At 47.1% G+C, this 20572-nt stretch overlaps 1 protein-coding gene across 1 annotated transcript in view; it reads right to left on the bottom strand.

The window, feature by feature from the left end:
• LOC103811728 (putative polypeptide N-acetylgalactosaminyltransferase-like protein 3) overlaps positions 1-20572 on the bottom strand; it is a gene marked incomplete at its 5' end in the record, with an annotated part of 38173 nt that overhangs the window by 16821 nt on the left and 780 nt on the right. The window lies entirely within an intron of this gene.

Below are 20572 nucleotides of genomic sequence, written 5' to 3'. Positions count from 1 at the left end.
TCTCCACACAACCTTCTCTCCTCCAGGCAGAACAGCCCCATCTCTCTCAGCCTGTCCTCATAGGGAAGGTGCTTCAGTGCTCTGATCAGCTTTGTGGCCTCCTCTGAACTAGCTCCAGCAGTTTCATGTCCTTCTGATGTTGGGGTCATGAGAACTGTGTGCAGTACATCTGGTGGGGCTCACCAGAGCAGAGTAGAATAGGTTTGGATATTTAGATTGGATATTAGGAAAATTTAGGTTGAATATCAGGACAAGGTCCTTCCCCCAGAGGGTGTTTGGGCACTGAACAGCTCCCCAGGGCAGTGGTCACAGCCCCAAGCCTGACAGAGCTCAGAGAGTGTTTGGCCAATGCTCTCAGGCACAGGGTGGATTGTTGGGGTGTCCTGGGTAGAGCAGAAGTTGGGCTGATGATCCTTGTGGGTCTCTTCCTGCTCAGGAGATTCAATGAGTCTATGATACCTCTTTTCACTTCAGGAACAGACTGAGAGACCCACCACAGACACCAGCCCCAGTGTAAACCTCCATCTGGTACATCCATAGACCATCTCCCAGTTCCTCTGCAACAACTCTGCAAGGCACACAGGGATCTGGATGAATGCAGAGGCCACAGCACTCCTAGACTATGGACACTACCACCTTTTTTGGGTCCAAGATCTTTATTTTACATGAAGCCCAAGTCTGCCATCAGAACATGCAAAGAAACCCATGAATGGAATCCATTTATAGGGGACATTTTTTTCCTGTGAATCTTTGCAGTTCCTGCTTTATGTAATAAGCCATTCAGAAACAAATGCAGGATGAGAAGGGGAGATGGGGGAAGGGAGAGCAGGGCTGAGTTTGTGCTGAACAGCTTGGCATACATCAGCCTGGATTAATCAAGTCAGCCAATTCCAAAACACACACCAAATAAAGCCCAAGCTTTGCTCCAGCACGTTTGCCTGCTGCATCCTCTGATCATTTGTTTTCTGCTCCCCACACAGCTGTAAATCCACTCTTCAGCACAGCGAGTGAGATTAGGATGTTTATTGTCTGTCTCAGTAACAGAAAAGGGATATCCCAGCATTTACTGCTTCGTGATCCCTCAGCAGAGAAATCACCTGGAATCACAGCAAGCACTCCTGGAGCACAGAGAGGCCACAAAGTGCCAAGTAAGGTTTACAAACCACTTCTTCCTGCTCAGTGATTTCACATGATCCACTCTATTACTCAATTAATGCCTTTCACCTGCTCTCTAGGGTGCAAAGCTATTTCCATCAAGCACCTGGAGTCACACTGCCCAGGAGCAGAGAACCATGAGCCAAACTCTGCTGGTTTCTACACCTTCCCTACCCCAATACAAGCTATTTTCCAGTATGAATCATTGCAGCTCATGAACAACTCGGACTGTTTCAGGACAAAACAGGCTCCTCTTGTCTGAGGAGCTTCAGATCACACCACATTTGCACAGAGCTGACAGTGGACTTTTGTGCTGATGGTGTGACAGACTGTGTGTGGTGCATCTTCTGCTACCCATGACAGCTGCTGTCAGGTAGCACCTTTCAGCAAAAGGCAATTTAATGGCAGAGAATAATGCATTTAATTCTCTCAGAGGAGGGTTAGGTTGGATATTAAGAAAAGGTCCTTCTCCCAAAGGGTGTTTGGGCACTGGCACAGCTCCCCAGGGCAGTGGTCACAGCCCCAAGCCTGACAGAGCTCAGGAGTGTTTGGCCAATGCTCTCAGGCACAGGGTGGATTGTTGGGGTGTCCTGGGTTTGCAGAGTAGGGGTTGGACTGATGATCCTTGTCAGTCCCTTCCAGCTCAGGAGATTCTGTGATTCTACAACCAGCACTCAGATATGAGTTCAGAGGGGAGCTGGACAGACTCTTCCCAGATCACAAAGCAGAAATACAGAATATGAGTTCAGAGGGGAGCTGGACAGACCCTTCCCAGATCACAAAGCAGAAATACTGCTAATCCTTAGAGATCAGTGACCTCTAATCCCAGATGCTGCCTCAAAGATAATATTTACCCCTGGGTCTAGAAATGATCTTCAACTTTCCATATCCCTCAATCAGGCCATCCACTCCTGACAGCACACACATATACATCTGTCTTGCACAGAACCTCAACATTTCCAGACCACTCCCTTCTTCCTAATTTGTCCTTTTTTTTGTTGCCTCTTTCCCCTCAGTTCCAACATAAATGCCTACCAAATTGGAGAAAGAATCCCATCACCAGCCAGAAGAGATATCCTCATTTGCAGTGAGGAGGCAACACTCCTCAGAGCCTGTTTTGGTCAGAATCCTGGTCTGAATGTCCAGGGTTTGAAAGGTAATACTTGGAGCTAGATAAAACACAGGCTGCAACAGGCTATAAGCAATGATCCAGCAGGAACCCAGGTTTCCTAATGATATATTACCAAGAATTCCAGCCCTCTGGAGCCATCTCTCCAGCTGAGGGATGGGGGTGCAACACACAGAGGTTGTCTGTCCAGATGCAGAGACACAGACTGGAAGGAGCACCAGTTGGTAAAGAGGCATTGGGAAAACACCCCTGAAGGAACAGCAGCTGCTGCTGCAGGCTCAGAACACTGAGGATGTTTTTAAAGAACAGATTTAATAGGCAAAGTAGTGAAAAATCTAACCTCATTCCCATGTGCCTTCAAACACTGGGGTAGAACTTAGGAAGAAATTTTCCCTGTGAGGGTGGTGAGACACTGGCACAGGTTGCCCAGGGAGGCTGTGGCTGCCCCAGCCCTGGCAGTGTTCAAAGTCAGGTTGGATAAAGCCTTGATCAACCTGCTCTGGTGGGAGGTGTCCCTGCCCAGGGCAGGGGGTTGGGGCTGGATGATCTCTAAGCTCCATTACAACCCCTGAACATACTAGGAAACTATGAACCAGTCCCACCATCTGTTTGGAGACATTGTATGGAACCACAGACACAACATTTTGCCACAAGCTCTTTTCCTCCAGGCTAGTGCCACCTCAACACTACCCAAGGCACAGTTTGTTGCACAAGCAAAGGTTCTGTTTGCAAATTTGGACATTTGCCCCTTGGTCTGCAAACAAGTACCCCAAAAATGACCCCACCATGTCTCCACCAGCACAATGCCTTCTGCAAAGGTCACTTTCAACTCTGCACTCAGTCCCTCATGGTCTAGGATGCCAGCAAGAGAAGCCAAATGGAAAGTTCAAGGAATGCCATTGGAAACCAGAAACTTCTCACAAAGGGAAGCACACAAACATGCCCTTGGCACAACAGAGGCAGTAACACACAGGGGTCCTGGGCTTTGTGTCCTTCCTCCAGCATGAGTCACTGAACAATTAAGATGGAAAAGCACTCAGAGATCACTGAGTTCAACCATTCCCCAGCAGTGCCAAGGCCACCACTAACCAAGTCTCCAAGTGCCACATCCACAAGGCTATTAAATCCCTGCAGGGATGGTGACTCCACCACTGCCCTGGGCAGCTGTGCCAGGGCTGGACAGCCTTTTCCATGAAGAAATTTTCCCTAATATCCAACTTAAACCTCTCCTGGCACAACCTAAGGCTGTTTCCTCTTGTCCTGTCACTTGTTCCTTGGGGGAAGAGATTGACCACCCACCTGGCTCCAACCTCCAGTGAGGCAGGTTCAAGCCACTCCAATTCCCCATCCTACAAACCCAGTACACACAGGACACTTGTATAGTGCCCATGTTGCACACAGGCTCTGCTCTGCTTTGGAGGGATGTCAGGTATGAAAAACACACACAGGAGAAAAGGTCAGCAAACCAACAGCAGGTTGTTTGTGCAGCCACTGGAACAATTTACTTGCCCTGACTAATGCTTGGCAAAGGTAAGGATTAGGCAGTGTCCTCTGAGGAAATCTTTGGAGCACACAGCACTGTTATGCTCTTAGGGACACAGTCAGGGCCACATGTGGGTACTGGACACGTCTCTGCCACACAGAGAGGGAGTGAGGAGCTGAAGCTCTGTGTTGGCCTTGATGGGTGCTCAGGCTGATTGGTGATGTGTGTATCTATTTAACAGCTACATCATCATTAGCTTTGATGCTACACCATCACTCAGCTTTCCAGAAATGCCCCTTAGGGCTGTTCAAGAAAATTCTCCCACAGTGCATAAAGCAGACATCCCTACATGTCCTTCTGAAATGCCACCAGCAGGAACCACCCTGGAGAAGGCTGAACACACCAAGGCCTCAGGGCTCTATGTTGCTCCCACAGCCTATGAAGTTATCCCTACAGCTACTCATTGTGGTCCTTCTGGACCTCTCTCCATCTCTTCTGTGTGATCAGCCATAATAGACACTCACAAACTAGGCAGACAGGAGTAGTTAGGCATAAAATTCTGTGCCAGTTGTCACAAAAATGACTCAGATCATAGAATCCCAGAATGGTTTGGGTTGGGAGGGACCTTAAATATCTTCTTATTCCATCTAGACCTACGTGTCTGTGGGACAAGGCAGGGAGGACAAAGAATTTGGTGGTTCTGGTTATGGAGAGCACAATTCTGACTAAAGGAAGGATGATGTGTTTTCAGAGATGTCACAAAATCATAGAACATCCTGAGTCAGAAGGGACCCACAAGGATCATCAGTCCAACACCTGGCCATGCACAGGACACCCCAAGAATAACACTATGTGCCTGAGAGTGTTGGATAAATGCTGGTTGTACTCTCTGGCAGGCTTGGGGCCATGACCACTGCCCTGAGGTGAAGAACCTTTTCCTAATGTCCAACCTAACCCCCTGATCCTAACACAACTTCATACCATTCAGAGTTTCATAGCATGTTAAGGAGTTGGAATGCAGCTTAGAGATCATCCACTGCCAACCCCCTGCCCTGGGCAGGGACACCTCCCACCAGAGCAGGTTGCTCACGGCTTTAGCCAACTTGACTGTGAACACTGCCAGGGTTGGGGCAGCCACAGCCTCCCTGGGCAGCCTGTGCCAATGTCTCACCACCCTCATAGGGAAAACTTCTGCCTAATATCTAGACTAAATTTCGTGTTTCAATTTTGTGCCCATTGCTCCTTGTCCTGTCACTGCAGCTCCTAAGAGTCCCTCTGCAGCGAGCCCCTTCAGCTCCTGGCAGGTTGTTCTGAGGTCTCCACACAACCTTCTCTTCTCCAGGCTCAACAGCCCCAACTCTCTCAGCCTGTGCTCATAGGGAAGGTGCTTCAGTGCTCTGATCAGCTTTGTGGCCTCCTCTGGCCTTGTACCAACAGTTCCATGTCCTTCTGATGTTGGGGATACCAGAGCTGTGTGCAGCACTCCAGGTGGGTCTCACCAGAGCAGAGCAGAGGGGAAGAATCCCCTCCCTCCCCTGCTGCCACACTCCTGTGGATACAGTCCAGGACAGGGTTGGTTTCTGGGCTGTGAGCTCACACTCAGCTCATGAGCCGTTTGTCATCAAAGAAAAACTTCTTCTTCACATCAGAGTGCCTTGATTTCCTCCCCTTCTCTCTACTTTTTATTCTGAGCACCCAGTGGTTCCCAGTTTGGCTCCTGACATATACTGATTAATAATTTCTTTCCTGGCCATCACACAAACCAAATCCAGCTAACATCCTTATCAGGAGCTTAGCCCTTCCTGACATTTCACTCTTGTGTAAGGCTCGAGGGTTTGAATATTTAAATAGGCAAATATTCTTTTGATTAGGAGAATAAATGATTCTTGTTACTTACTGTCCTTAAAAACACAGAGTCGTGCAAGTGCTCAAGTCTGGTGGCACAGCTTTGCCAGGATTGTTTAGATTTGCCTTTTTTTTTCAGCAGCAGAAAGTTCCATTTAATAAGCTCATACATTTTTAAATGCCTTTTCTACAATGATCTATGGAAGTGTCACGTTAAACCAAGGGGGTGTGAGAGACAACTCGCTTAGAATTTCTGCACAATAAGTGGAATTCTCCCCCAAAATTACTATTCTATAGACTGCTGCTTCAGTAAGCTCTTGTCCAGGCAAGCTGGGGCAAACATCTTGCAACTAAATGAATCATCTCTTAGTGCCTCTGACCCTTCAGTTACCAAAACCAAGAGCACAAATATGATGTAGCAATAATTTTACCTTATGGAGACAGAGCATCAGGACCCTTCTGGAGGAGCAGAGTCCCATAAGGAGGTTAAACACAGTGTGGTGTAGGAGCCCACAACCAGCCTGAGGGTCCCTGTCACCAGGCACCTACTCTTCAGGACAGCACAAACATTGACATCCACTGGATCTGCTCCTGGCACAGACCCTCTCACAGAGCTCTTCACCTGCTCCACATCAGTGATGTGACAAAAAGTGACAAGGTAAAGCTAAACACAGGTCAGCACCTTTATCCCACATGACCATGCACCAAAGTCTTTCTCATGGCAACACCTGGATATATGTGGACACCAGAGACATCCCCAGCACAGCTGGGAGCTCTGTTTGACAAGTCTTCAGGAGGAAGAGGCTGCTCTACTTCTAGCTAAGGCCTCAGTGATTTAAGAACCACATGATATTCAAAGTTATCACTATCATAGCTCCAAATGAGGGAATGCAGGAATTAAGTGGACACCCCCAAGGTGGCAGGTCAGCAGGGCTCAGGAACAAACCTTTCAGGTCCTCTTGGCCTCTCTGTCCTTCCAGGCAAAGCACAGGAGGCAGGGAGAAAACATAGGAGCATTTTTTCATAGAATCATAGAATGTTAAAGGGTTGGAATGGAGCTTAGATCATCCAGTCCCAACTCCCTGCCCTAGGCAGGGACACCTCCCACCAGAGCAGGTTGCTCAAGGCTCATCCAACCTGGCTGTGAACACTGCCAGGGTTGGGGCAGCCACAGCCTCCCTGGGCAACCTGTGCCAGTGTCTCACCACCCTCACAGGAAAAGTTTCTGCCTAATATCTAATCTAAATTTCCCTCTTGCAATTTCTCCCCATTACTCCTTGTCCTGTCCCTGCAGTTCCTAACCCAGAGTCCCTCTGCAGCTTCCCTGGAGCCCCTTCAGCTCCTGGCAGGTTGCTCTGAGCTCTCCACACAACCTTCTCTTCTCCAGGCTGAACAGCCCCATCTCTCTCAGCCAGTCTGAGCAAGTTGGTGTGTTTATTTTAAAACAAACCTCTCCAAACATAGCTGAAGGCAGAAAAATGTCAAAACAGGCATGGAGTGAAGGAGCAGACTTTGAGAATGGCTGTCTGGAGCATTTTACAACAACAAGCATCATCACATCAAAGGGAGAAGGACCCTGACCTCCTTTGTGACACAGATCCTGAGCAATCAGGCTGTGATTCAAGGTCTGCTCTCCACTTCATCACTAAACTGCTGAGCAGAGCCTGTGTTTGCACTGAGGAAGGACTGGCAACACATCAGGCAGGGCAATGCTGACACTGCTACACATGGACAGCACCAGATCCTCACCAATTACAAGTGCATGCTCAGAGATCACAGGATGAAAGGCAGTAATGTAAAATTGTAATTTAACAGTATATTTTAACACCCTCTATTAGAGGAGTCTATGACTTGCGTGGTTGGTCATGTAGACACAGTTCTGGATGTGGTTAATTAAGAGACAGCTAATCTAAGGCAAAACTAGAGCTCCCTTCAAGGTCAGTGATGACACACTGCCACTGCCAAAGGACAATTCATCCCACCCCTTTATCCCAGGTACAATTGCTGCCTGGTATAAGCCTGATGCAGCTATTTTGAGGGGAAAAATATTTTTTTCCCTCTGCCCAGTGATGCAGCTATTTTGAGGGGAAAAATACTTTTTTCCCCCTGCCCAAAGGCAACCCCAAACTGACCCTTCAGATGGACACCTGAGTGTAGGGAGGTCTTCATCTCCCATCAGAGCCTCCCAGGCCAGGTGGCAACCCCACCAGTCCCAGCTCTGCTCAGGCAGGGTGGGATAAAACCATCCCTGCTGGAAGCCTTCCCTGCCAAATTTAAAATGAAATCCTTGGTAGGAGCATCTTACTGGAATAGATCTCATGGGAGCTCCAAGTTTGACATCCCCAGAACATACTTAGGGCAATGAAGAAGAAAAGTGGCCAAGACTTAGAACACAGAGGGGAATGATGCCGTTGCTGGAATAGATGGTATAAAAATGATGAACTTAAAAGGCACAATGGACTTTTAGAGATAGCTCTTCTCTTTGGCAATAACAGACCCACACTGCTGACAGGTTTATGAACTGGGAAGATGAAGAGGTTTTTAAAGCTTTTCTGTTACGTACAGAAATCTCTGTATAAGTTTACTTAACCTCTGTCAGAATTGGATCAGCCTTGGCAGAGGGTGTAGCTCAGCCTTGTCTGCCACATTCCTGCATGGAAGTCACACAGGAAGAGCTCTATAATCCCAGCACCACCCACCCCAGCACAGGCTGCTCACCCAGGGCACCGTGACACACCATTTAGTAAGAGATACCTACTGCTTTGGTTGGGAAAAAAAAACAAAACCACAAGCCACAACCACTATCAAAAGGCTCAAAATTCAGAGGCTGGAGCTGGTGTGGATTTGTATTTCTACTCATATTCCAATTTCAGGTCCCAGTTAACAGAACTGGCTATAAATCTTGGTGTTCATTTCATGGTAGGGGACATTAAGGATGGAGAGTTAATAAACCTGAAGACCACACACATGAGCACATTCACTCCAGTGTGCCACAAGTTTCCCTTTATTCCACAGATGAAGATCTACACCAGCATGGATATTCTATGGATAGATTTGCTCCTGTGTGGCTTTTCTACAGTCACAGGTTGTATATTCTACCTCTGCCAAAACCAGCCACAAGAGACAAAACTTGGAGACAAAGCTAACCAGCTCAGAGCCTGAGCACACACGGAGAAAGGTCATTCAGTTTAGCTCAATGCAAAGCTCTAACACCACTAAATACCTGCCAAGGAGGTTAGGGAGGGATCCAGCCCAATACAGTCAACCAAGAGCTGAATTGCTACAGGGTTAACTAAAAAAACCCTGCAAATAGAAATACTTCAAACCCCCCTCACACTCCAAATAAACCACAAACCAAAACACTCTTCTGTAATAGCAACCTGCCAGGAGCTGAAGGGGCTCCAGGGAAGCTGCAGAGGGACTCTGGGTTAGGAACTGCAGGGACAGGACAAGGAGCAATGGGGAGAAATTGAAAGAGGGAAATTTAGATTAGATATTAGCAGAGGTTTTCCCTGTGAGGGTAGTGAGACACTGGCACAGGTTGCCCAGGGAGGCTGTGGCTGCCCCAACCCTGGCAGTGTTCACAGCCAGGTTGGCTAAAGCCTTGAGCAACCTGCTCTGGTGGGAGATGTCCCTGCCCAGGGCAGGGGGTTGGGACTGGATGATCTCTAAGCTCCATTCCAACTCCTTAACATGCTATGAAACTATAATTCTTAGTGACGAGCTGGAGGTGCCCCATGAGTTGGGTATCACATCTTTTCCATTATGCCTTTACCTGCAGAGATCCAAATGCCAACAAACACAGCTCCCTAACACAGACACTTCAGAAAGAGTTCCCAGAAAACATGATTCAAGGCTAGAGAGCTGTTTGCTGCCACAACAGAGATGCTAACACGAGTATCTAAAGCCTGACACACTTGACACAGCTCCTTTCTCACCCTGTCACCACCACCAGCCCCCAAAGGAGACAGACACACGCTGCAGCTTCAGGCTGTGAGCACAGACTGCCTTAGGAGATGGATTTTGAGGCAGCACTGGCCATGAATGTGGCACTTGGGGCCATGGTTAGTGGTTGGCTTGGCAGTGCTGGGGGAATGGTTGGACTTCATGATCTCAGAGGGCTTTTCCAACCTAAATCATTCTGTGACATTGATATGAGCAGTCACAAAACACAGCCAGTAAACTCATACCCAAATACATAGTGACACATGGTCTAAACCTTCCCAAGACGTTGTTGTCATTTACCTACACACACCAAAGGTTTGGATGTACACAAGAAAACCACACAGTGGGAGAATTCTAGTCTTCTTCCCTCTCACCCTCACCCATGAAGGCCTTTTACTCTCTTCCCAACAAGGCCTAACACAAAACCTAACTTCAAACCTTCTCCCACCTGCACAGCCAAGCTTAACACATCAATCCACAGCCCAGACTTGGCTTTGCTACCTTGCAGCTACTCACATCCCCTCCTGGCCCAGCACACACTCTGCATGGCCACAGAAAAGCAGTATGTTTTGTACTCCTGCAGCTGCAAACCAGGGAGGGAAATTCTGATCCATCACTGGTGTATCGATTGGGCTGAAGAATTCACTCCTGACTGGGCTGCAAAGCACTGGGGCAGGAGTACAGCATGTCATAAATCACATTGCAATTTTCTGCTGTCTACACACACAGGAGCAGGTTCAAGCCTGCTGGAGTTTCCTTCATCCAGTCATAGCTCTTCCCAGCTCCTCCTTACACATATGTGCTGCTTCTTGTCTTCAAACCTCAACAGGAAAGGAAAAACCTTGAAAATCCTGAACTGGTGACAAACAATTCCACAAACCAAAGCTATGATCCCAAACAAGCTCCGTTCATGCTGTCATCTGAAAAAAAAAGCTTCACCAGGAAATGAATTGATCTCCATTTGGGTTTTGTAAAGATTAGGAACAAGCTTTAAAGACAAGTGCTCAGACTGCTATTCATACTGCCACTGCCTAATCATGCTCCATTCATTAATTGCTTATTATAGCTTGGATTTTGCTGATTCAGTTGCACGTGTCTTCTTGCAAAAAGGGCTGTCAATATGATATCAATTGTGTCTATCTTATGAAGTCCAGGGAAAAGCAGATCATGTTCTGTGACTCAAGTGTCTTAGAACACCCAATGTTGGCAGGTACAGCTCAGTGTTCACTCAGCACAAAGTCCTCATGAACTGTTTCTAACCATTAAAGCCCTGAAACTCCCCACATTTCCCTGGTAAACTTGATTTTCAAGCACCTACTTTATTTGCAGTGATTCTTCTTCAGAGATGTTGTGCTTTCTATTTAGAATTAGTGTATCGAAAAAAGGCATTGCAATTTAGGGATATTTCTAAAGGCACATTACTTGGCAAGTTCTAACATGGAATTATCTACAAAGTTGTAAAAACAACACGCAGAGAACAGGATTTATTGTTGTGAGAGGCTCTGTAATAAAGTTATTAGGTTCAGACAGATCTAAGGGGCATAAAAGCCAGAGCAATTCCAAGTGTCACATCCACTTACCAAGTTCTCCCCACGCTCTGAGCTGTTTCACACACACAAAGGACAAGAGCCATTGAGAGCTCAGTCTTGGATTTACTCAGTGTCACAATTTGGGTACAGCAGGGAGGAGAAGAGGAGGAAAAAACTCAGTAATGAGCTCTTAAGCTACTACAAAGGATTAGGCTTTGTGGCTGAGTGTCCTCTGAAACAAACCATGGGCTGCAGGACACTCATCTGTGTGTCCTTCCCAGTGAGCCACACTTGTTTCCACCACAGCCAAAGGCAACAACCCACTGATTTGGAAATCCCACACACCATACGGCGCTGGAACACCAAATCCATGACTTCAGGACTGACACTGTCAGTTCACCAGTGCTTGACTCCCCCTCAGCCTCATTTGGCTGTGAATGTGCTACCTCAAAGCTCCTGTGGCAACAGCCAAGTCATGGGTGATCCAAGGAAGCAGATCAGTAGCACAAACACACGAGCTCTGATTTCTTTGGGAGCAAAGTAGTGTATCCAAAGCTTAAATTGCTTCATTTGTTTCCATAAGTATAGTTTAGTCAGAAGTATTTATGATAACACAGGTATTTGTCGGCGCTGGAGTTCACAAGAGCACAAAAGCAAGTTGTTAAATTACACTAATCCCATCCTCTGCCAAAGTGTTCATTTAATACTTCTGTTTACATTAGTAAATGTTTTATAGCACAATCCTTCAATAGAAGTCTTCCCTGAAGCATCATGTTCCCAACTTATAAGAATAGGTAATCACTTTGGAGGGAGGAAGGGAAAATTGACAATTAGTGGAATGTATTGCACAAAAAAACCTGAGGTACCACGTCCATAAATCCACAGTCATAGTGTTTCCAGATGACATTATGCAGTACAATGATAGGAAGAGAATCTCCTAACAGCCACTAAACAAACTCCAGTTACTTTCCCCAAAGCACTTTCTTACCAACTGAGTTTAAAGATGATATTGGGACTTCTAAGCAGCAAAGGCTTCTGACACACTTCTGACTTCACACACTGAAGTAAGCTTCAATGACCTCTGCTTCAAAAGAGAAAGGAAGAAAAAAGCTGTCCTGTGTCCTTATCCAAATCCACAATAGAAACCAAACAAAGCCTTAAACTCTTTCATAGGGAGTCTGACACATCCAGTTCTAGGAGGACTTTCCACACTCTCTGGAGCCACCAGGTCCAAGGAACCAGCTGCAGGCTCCCTCCCACAGGTCACAGGAGCAAACTTAAAAAACACTCACAAATATGAAGCACAGTTGGAAAAGTGTGGCTTTAGAGACTTGACTTGCCCAGTTGACAAGAAAAAGCATTGCTAGAATTCCAAGAGCAGTAGCTCCACTCACACATGTTGGTATGCACTGAGGAATAAAGATCAATACCAGTATTTATTCAATAGCACAGTATTAGAGCTGTAAAAGCAATGGAGCAGTAAAGCAGCTTTTTCCTCTCTGCAAATCATTCCAGAGGCACCAGAAGTTGCAGCCCCATCCCTGGAGAAGTGGGAGATGCACATAGTTCCCAGCACCAGCAACACCTGCACGCACAGCACAGCAGCAGCTCCTCAGAGCTCAAGTGCCTTGAGGATGCAGAAGTAAAACTCAAACTATCTGAGGCCTGAAGTTGGGTGTGCAAGTGTCTTCTACCCCTGTGATCTTCAGAGCAGATAGGGCACAGCTTGGGCACAGCCTCAAGTGTTCCTTTCAAGAGCACCAGGACCTCATCAGAGTCTGCAGCTTCCTCCTGAGGGACAGTGCAGGGGCAGCTCGGAGCTCTGCTCTCTGGGACAGGACCTGAGGGAATGGCCTGAAGTTGTGTCAGGGAAGGGTTAGGCTGGATATTAGGCAAAGGTTCTTCCCCCAGAGGTGTTTGGGCACTGAACAGCTCCCCAGGGCAGTGGTCACAGCCCCAAGGCTGACAGAGCTCCAGGAGTGTTTGGCCAATGCTCTCAGGCACAGGGTGGATTGTTGGGGTGTCCTGGGCAGGGCCTGGAGTTGAACATAATGATTTTACCCCTCATTTCAAGAAAGAAAAGAAAGGTGCTGGAGCATGTCCGGAGAATGGAAACAGAGCTGGGAAGGGGCTGGAGCACAAGGAGTGGCTGAGGGAGCTGTGGGGGCTCAGCCTGGAGAAAAGGAGGCTCAGGGAGAACCTTCTCACTCTCTACAACTCCCTGCCAGGAGGTGCAGCCAGGTGGGGTCAGGCTCTGCTCCCAGGGAACAAGGCACAGGACAAGAGGAAACAGCCTCAAGTTGTGCCAGGGGAGGTTCAGGTTGGACATCAGGAAGCATTTCTTCATGGAAAAGCTTGTTAAGCACTGGAATGTGCTGCCCAGGGAGGTGGTGGAGTCACAGTCTCCAGAGGTGTTCAAGAAACAACTGGATGTGGCCCTTTGTGCTCTGGTCTAGCTGAAAATATGGTGATGGGTCACAGGGTAGACTCTTACATCTTGAAGGTCTTTTCCAACTTAAATGATTTTGGGATTCTCTCCTTGCAGGTCCCTTCCAGCTCAGGAGGTTCTGTGACTATGTGCAGCCTGGCAGAATAAAAGCACCTGGAGCCATGTAGAAAGGGGACAGACTGGGCAGGACAGCACACATGGACAGAAAATACCCAGCAACCTCTGAACTGCACAGCTGCTCTGGCTGTGGTGAGCCCTGTTCTGAAGCACATTCACTTTATGCCAGAGCTCTGACACCAACACTCACTGCATGATTTCTGTACTTGCTCTCCCAGAAAACGTTCAGGTGGCAAATTTCCAAGCACTGGAAAATATTACTTTTCCTTTTTTTATGGCTGAAGCCATAAAAAGCCAAGGACAAGAGTTTTTCACACAATGCTGGATCAGACCCACAACTATCTATTAGGAGAGAAGACACACAACTAGCTCTGTTTTTTTCCTAGAGAGTTAAGTATCTTTTAATACACTCCCACATGAAATACAAAGAGAATTTCACATCTGAGAAGTCATGTTTTCTTCTTCTTATATTGTCTTCATTCCTCGGTTATGGATGAAGAAAAAGCACTGTCTTACCTCCCTTTTCCTTCCTATTGTTTGTAGGGAGGATTGAAACACAACAAAGCACTCTGCAAGAGGTAAAGAAATGTATTGTAGCGACACATTGTGCATGCAAGAGAGAAGGAGCTCTTTTGCCCTCCTTTGTTTGCAATAAGCAGCAATCACAACAAATAAACAGGCATAGAACTCTTATTTCCCAGCAAATATCACCCTCATGATTCAAGTAGTTTGTTTTTGTCTTCTTAAGCTCTGTCCTTCTCAGCCTAATTCCATCAAGCCTGGCTAAACACCCAAGGGCAGCACATGACTATGTAACTGGCACATCCCCACAAATGTGCAGCTCAGGAACCTTCCAGCTACTAAAGACCTGAGGAAACCATCAATAAAAAGAGGTCTCTCAGCTGCTACAATGAGATTTTCAGATCTCAGTCATGTCTAGCAAAACCAACACACTGCTCTGGGCAGGGGGAAAGGCCTTTGGCTTCAAGTAAAGCTTGAAGGAGGTTGTGTGCCTTTATGTTGGGCAAGAAATGAGACACTAAGACCAACCTGATACCAGATGTATGAAGTCTGCTACAATGGTAGGACAAGGGGTAGTGGGCTCCAGTTGAAGGAGGGGAAGTTTAGGTTAGATATTAGAAAAAAGGTTTTTTGCTGTGAGGGTGCTGAGACACCGGCACAGGTTGCCCAGGGAGGCTGTGGCTGCCCCAACCCTGGCAGTGTTCAAAGCCAGGTTGGCTAAAGCCTTGAGCAACCTGCTCTGGTGGGAGGTGTCCCTGCCCAGGGCACAGGAGTGGGACGGGGTGATCTCTAAGGTCCCTTCTAACCTCTAAAATTCTATGATTCTGTGGCAGGTGCTGAAAAAGATTCTCATCTCAGTGTCTTGGGACAAGAGAAATCTGAGACAAAGGCTCCTGCCAAGCCAGGGTGGGTACTTACTTCCACCATGGAAGAGATTTTCTCCTCATCCCAGCAACATAACTACAATGGTACATGAAACTTTCCTGAGCCTCAGCAGAGTCAACCAGAGGGCATAAACCATGGATGAAGTCTCCAGGAGAAGCCCTTGAGAGCAAACACAGCCCCCACAGGATGGGAATGCCTTGGATCCAGCACAAAAGAGCTGGGAAGGCTCTGTGGTCTCATGGGACAGAGACTGAGTTACAGGTCTCAAGGCCCATTCTCCTGGACAGTCCTGATGTGTCTAAGTCTCATCCATGTTCATAACTTTCCAAATCTGTATTCTGTTTTGATTATAAAGCCCAAATTGAATTCTTTGGTCCTGCAACATCCCAGGAAGCTGAGGGAGGCTGAGGCCCAAAGGCAGCCCCATGGCAGAGGGCAACAGGCTCTCCAGGGTGGGGAGAGACCCCAAAGGGAGCAATGCCTCCCTCCAGCCCAGAGTATGTTCTAGCATACAGCATGTACATGCTGAGGGCCCAAAAAGGACACACACAGATCACTCAAAACAAAAATTAAGTCAAAGTTTCGTTCAGTTTCTCCATGTTAAGTTGTCAAACAACAACCCAAAGTCTACCCAGAAGCTGAAAGTCTCTGTCTTTTCAACTATGTCCCAAAGAAAGACTTTCAACTTGCTGCCACACAAGGTCTGTGGTAATAAAACCTGCTCAAGTCAGATGGTGCTAAAAAGCCCAAATGCTCCCAGGGAAAGCAGCTATGGAAATAACTGGGTGATTCAGCCACTTGAGACTCTTGAGTGTAAATGACTCTGACTCAACCCCCACACACACTACAGGGGAAGATTAAAATCAAGGCACTGACAGGTAAATGTTTCACCTTTAGCAATGGTTGCAGGTGATGGTGAAGCTCTGCCCAGGTCACTGCTTTAAGGCAGTGTGGTCCCAGTGGGAAGCACAAACCTCTTACCACATTAATGATGTGAAAACACAAAATATCAAGCTCCCAACACACCTCCAAAGTTTTTCCATCATAGAATCAGATTGGTTTTGGTTGGAAAGGACCTTACAGATCATCTTATTCCACAGGCAGAAACACCTTCTACTAGACCAGGTTGCTCCAAGCCCCATCCAACCTGGCCTGGAACACTCCCAGGGATGGAGCAGCCACAGCTTCTCTGGGCAACCTGTGCCAGTGCCTTAGCACCCTTGCAGGGAAGAACTTATTCCCTATATCTAACCTAAGTTTCCCCTCTTTCAGTTTGAACCCATTCCCTCTTTTCCTGTCACTGCAGTTCCTAACAAAGAATCCCTCTGCAGCTTCCCTTCAGCTCCTGGCAGGTTGCTCAGAGATCTCCACACAACCTTCTCTTCTCCAGGCTGAACAGCCCCAACTGTCTCAGGTTGCTCCAAGCCCCATCCAACCTGGCCTGGAACACCTCCAGGGATGGAGCAGCCCTCTGGGCAGCCTGTGCCAGTGCCTCAGCACCCTCACAGGGAGGAATTCCTTCCCAATATCCCATCTAACTCTGCCCTCTGGCAGGGTGAAGCCATTCCCCTGGTTCTATCACTACATCCCCTTGTCCAAAGTCCCTTTCCATGCACTGCCTGAGTCATGTGTGGGACTCCAAGGCAAGCAGTAGGAAGGTAGTGTCTCCTGGCTGGGAAGTCCTCAAGACATCTGTAAAACCAAGCTGTAGAAGTTGTTTATGTCACACCATCCTTCCCCTTCACTTTAATACCTCGAGGTTTGCCTGCACAGAGCAGCTGTTGAGAGATCTGCAGCAGCAGCAATGTGTCATCTTCCCCCAATGATTCAATAGTCCTAACTATTGTGGGTATTATTTTTCTTAAATCTACTCCTTAATCCCATAATGCCATAAAATACCAGTGAATCAGAGCTTAGCAGGATTCCAGAAAGGAACAGACTTTTAAAGAGATAATGAGAACTCCACATTTACATTAGGTAGGACTGAAAGGAGAGAATGGAGGAGGCAGAACACACCAGATGGGCAGATTATTTCACAGTTTTCCTTAATATGATTTCTTCAGCCTGAAGCATCTGGTTATTCCACTATCAGAGATTAGATGGTGGATAAGATGGACAGGCACACTGATCTAACAAAGCAATTGTTATTTTCCTACTACACACAGGAGAGGTTCCCATTAAATCACATATCACAGAATAAACCAGAGGTGCAGAAAATCTCCTACCAAGGCAGGGAATGCTTACAGTCCCTGGGATACCATGTAAATATGCTTCACTTCCAATAAAGAAAACAACACATCTTAAATCCCCATCCTCCATGGGCAGGCAGAAATGGCTCAACAATAAAACTCACAGATCAGCTTTGCCCTTCACAGTTTTCTGCAGAAAATTGAGGCAAATCTCTCCAGCTCATTTTTTGTGGAGATTTGTATGGAAGTCCTGCAGTCTGCAGGCAGCACCTTGGGTCCTCCCAAGCCAGAAGCAGTAATTGTTTTCCAGAACATGCAGGAATCTCATCTGAAAGTTGAAAAACCCCCAACAAGCAAGAGAGAAATGTGTTGCCTGTGCCTACCTCATTATGCCACTGTTTCACAGCATGTCCCTCAATAAGGTCCCCAGCACCCAAACACTAGTCCTGCCTTATTTTAGCCAAAGGAGGAGCTTTCTCAGCCATCCAAAATGTAATATATTACTTGATTAGCTCTAAAAGCACATTGCAATGCACACCCAACACAACCTTTCCTCCTCAGCACAAGGTCAGGAGCAGGAACATCTATATTAATAAGCTCCAGACTGAGGTCTGACAGGCACAGCTCCCTCGTGGCACCAGTACCACACACATATTTCACATATCCATACAATCAGCAGCACTTTTTTGGGAATCATTCCATTGCAATGCCCAGTCCTGCTAAAGTGGTGACCAGCAGGGCAGGGTTTCTACCTCCAGCCTGGAGGAGCAGCCTCAACTCTTAGGAAAAAAGAACAAAATCCCTCAACCTGCACTTCATAGCCAAAATAAAGATGATAATCCAAACTACCGTAAGGAAACACCACAATTCCCCAAATCAGGACCAACAAGGTATTCTGCCCCAGCTCCTTCTGCTGGGAAAGGCCTTCCTTACCTTCTCCTAAACATCATCCTGTAACCAACACCTCAAGCACCTTTTCCTCCAGGGAAACTCTCCTTGAAAACTCTCCAACTCATCTCCCTCCTTGCTGCTGCCTCTGGGCAGGGAGTGGAGGGTCATCAGCTGTGACTCTGATATCTCCTCATTGCCAACACCTGCCTGCAAATCATCCTGAGCAGGGACTCCTGTGTCTGAACCCTTAGTAATGCTTAATGATGTCTGGACACAGAAAGGCTACAAAATATGCCAAATTTCCCCCTCAACTCTCCTCACTTTGGCTACAGGCATGAAGAGGCAGCAGAAAAAGGACTCAAGAGGTCTGATGCAGCATCACTCAGGGCAGTGACACTTGAGGACATGAATCTTGCCTTAAAAACAGAGCCAATTGACAGGCCAGGCTGTGAGTGACAGGGACTGCCAGGACCAGTTCCAGTCCATCAGCATTCCAGACATGCCACAGCCTTTAACTGAGCCAAACAGGCCTCACTATTATATTTAAAACTACTCCATGCTTTGTAATGCTTATCAGCTGGAGGGTTTTCAACAGTTTTCCCCCACTAATGCTGCAATTTCAAACCCATTTAGGCTAATTTCCTTTGACTTGAATCTCTTTTAATCAGAGACCAGGATACTTGACTTAAATGGTTTGTGTTCAACCCCTCAGAAAATCAGCTAGAAAGCTGCAAGCACAAAATAGTGAGATCTTGAAGCCAGAAGAAGAAAAAGCTCAAACTTTGCTAATCGTCCAGCAAACTTAAGCCTATTTCATACCAAACCAACTGTTCTCTTATAATACCAAGACAATTGATCCCTCAAATAAGAAAAAAAAAAGCAATAAATAAAACATACTCCTGAAGTTCTTACATAGACAAAAGATGCTAAGTGATGCAGCTGCAGTCAGCACCCAAAATTTCTCACCAAAGGATCATCCCAGCTCCAAATGAAGCATTTTTAATGACTTACTGTGCCTGCTCAGTCTTCCCATGAAATGATGGATAGTGGCACCGGGGAAGAATACAACAGAAACCTAAAAATGTCAGAATGAATCCTTTTCTTCCTCCAAAATCTGAAAAAAAACCCCATTACTTCCCAAATTAATTCTCAGGAAGTAACGCTGCCTCTGCTGGAAGTCAGAGTTCTGGATGAACAATGAAAATAAGCAGTTCAGGTAACTACTCCAGAAGGTCTCACTCCAAGGATTTGACACTGTAGTGGGATTTGCACCTCATAGAACCAAAGGTGCAATTTGTAGCTCAAATTCAGTTTGTCTGGGTGAACCACAGCAGCAGAACTGCAGCCTGGACCTCTTTTCCTTTGAAAACTCAGCCAAGTGAGCAACTCATCACTGTATACAACCTCCTCCCAAGGGGCAGTGCAGGGGCAGCTCTGAGCTCTGCTCTCTGGGACAGGGACAGGACACAGGGAATGGCCTGAAGTTGTGGAAAGGGAGGGTTAGGCTGGATATTAGGCAAAGCTTCATCCCCCAGAGGGTGTTTGGGCACTGAACAGCTCCCCAGGGCAGTGGTCACAGCCCCAAGCCTGACAGAGCTCAAGGAGTGTTTGGCCAATGCTCTCAGGCGGGTTGTTGGGGTGGGCAGGGCAGGAGTTGGACTGATGATCCTTGTGGGTCCCTTCCAACTCCAAATACTCAGTGATTCTGTGAAGTAGTTCTGTTGTCAGTGGCTGACAGCCTTAGAAGCTTGGAGTGGCTGCTTGGAATTCATGCAGCATGCGGAGGAGCAGGAACAAAAGCTCTCCGTGCTCTCCCAGCCTGAACAATTTGCTGCAGACACGGAACTGCCTCCCCTTCTGCATGATTTTCAATGCTCTGCAGATGCCAAGCAATGGCTTTGACACTGCCCTAATCACACAGGCATTGGACATGTATCTTTCAGAACCTAAATCTCTCTCAGCTCATTTCTGTATCAAGGATTTCACTCCAGGCCTGGACAAATTGACACTTTCCTATTCTGGGCAACACTCTTTAAGCCATAACTAAAATTAACCTGCATAAAGATAAACTTACAGCATGTCTTTTCTCATACTCTTAACAAAATGATGTGTTACTTCTCAGAGTTTGTTCCTCTGTGGTGTTTGGCAGGCAAACATCACCATCCCCTTAAAAGATCATTCTGGAAAATAGCAGAGGAAGGATATTGCCACCTGAGCCATGAGACTCCTTCCAAAGCCTCAGATCTCCAACAGGAGAGCCCTCAGTGGTGTCCCAGGAGGATGAGGGCAGCCTGAGGGCCCTGGAGGTCCTGCAAGGATGTGAAGGAGCTGACAAGGGAGGGGAGAGGGAGAGTCTACACACGTTTACAGGGCAATAAACACCAAAGGTCAACAGCTCAGCCCTTTGCTGATGAAAGCAGAGGTTTACTTCTG

Source organism: Acanthisitta chloris, unplaced genomic scaffold (genome assembly GCF_000695815.1).
Source record: "Acanthisitta chloris isolate BGI_N310 unplaced genomic scaffold, ASM69581v1 scaffold1011, whole genome shotgun sequence".
Classification (NCBI taxonomy): domain Eukaryota; kingdom Metazoa; phylum Chordata; class Aves; order Passeriformes; family Acanthisittidae; genus Acanthisitta; species Acanthisitta chloris.
The sequence above is the reverse complement of the archived record's forward strand: the minus strand, read 5'-3'. Positions and strand labels throughout refer to the sequence as shown.